This window comes from Chrysochloris asiatica, unplaced genomic scaffold (assembly GCF_000296735.1).
Source record: "Chrysochloris asiatica unplaced genomic scaffold, ChrAsi1.0 scaffold00012, whole genome shotgun sequence".
Taxonomy (NCBI): Eukaryota; Metazoa; Chordata; class Mammalia; order Afrosoricida; family Chrysochloridae; genus Chrysochloris; species Chrysochloris asiatica.
This window is the reverse complement of record NW_006408530.1, coordinates 4,691,936-4,693,433: the sequence shown is the minus strand read 5'-3', so window position 1 is coordinate 4,693,433 and position 1,498 is coordinate 4,691,936.

Below are 1,498 nucleotides of genomic sequence, written 5' to 3'. Positions count from 1 at the left end.
TTGAAGGCACCTAACAACAGTCAAATCCCTTTGTGTAACCAATAAAACACAGGTAAACATCATTCTGGTATTCTATACTTTCAGCCAAGATCCATTTGACATCAGAATCAATATCCCTTATTCCATGTACTCTTCTAATCTGGTTTGAATTGCTGGCAGTTTTCTGTGGATGTACTGCTGCAATCTTTTTTGAATTATTTTTATCAAAATTTAAGGAGTCCTCAAAACGTTGATGGGAGATACTTGCTATGAAAACTGCATATGAATTTTTTAAAAAATTGTAAAATACACTCATACTAACTTTTTATAAAATGTTTGAACAGGATGTAATGTAAGACATTAAAAATGATAAATCCATTTGGAAAGAGCCCCTATCAGAGTAATATGGATTCTGCTAAAATTAAATCAAAGACAAACATCAAATTTATGGGGAATCTTAAGTGGAAGAATCATGAAATCACTGATCGTTTATAAAAAGTTTATAGGGACAGTGCCCACCCAATGAAATTTATTTACAAATGAATAACTCATTTTAAGAAGGGATGAAGCAAGGTTGAAGACAAAACCTGCAGTAGTAGATCATCTGCATCAATTCGGGAGGAAACAATAATCTTGTTTATGCTCTAATTGAAAAGGACTGACTAATAACAGCAGAAATAATATACATATAGCTATCTTTATTTGCTCGGCATACACAATTCTGACTAAAAAAATCAAAGTTGAATAAGCTTTCTACTCAATGGGTGCAAAAACCGTTGTACCCGGATCAGTTGCAAGCAAAAGCAAAGTTTCCAAAAAGTAGTTTTTAAAAAATGGGATCAAGATCCTGCAGTATTTCTTGGAAGAATTGTAACAGGAGACAAAACATAGTTTTACCATTATAATTTTGATGACAAAGCATAATTAAAGCAATGGCTACCAAAATGTGGGAATGGGCTGATCAAAAGAAAAGTAGATCTCAGAGCAAAGGTCATGGAAATTGTTTGGGGGAAGATACTCCAGGCATTTTGCTTGTTGAGTTTCTAAAGGACCAAAGAACAATAACAACTGCTTATTAGGAGAGTGTTTTGAGAAAGCCAAATCTTTAGCAGAAAAACACCACTGAAAGCTTACCAGAGAGTCCCTCTCTACCAAAATGCTCCTGCTAGTTCCTCTCATCAAACAAGGGCACTTTTATGTTGCTTTTCCTGGAAAATCATTAGACATCAACATTACATTTCTTCTGATTTTGTTTGTTTGTTTGTTTGTTTTCTAATCTTAAAAAATTTTAAATTTGTTTTCCTTAAGTTACAAAAGGTTAAAAAAAAAAAAAGCATTTCCATAGTTAAGGTCTCCTGACCCTCAATTCTTTGTTGTTGTTGTTATTAGGTGCCATCGAGTCAGTACCAACCCATAGCAACCTTATGCACAGCAGAACGAAATACTGCCCAATCCTGGGCCAACCTCACTACTGTTGCCATGCTTGAGTCCATCGATGCTGCCACTTGGCCAATCCATC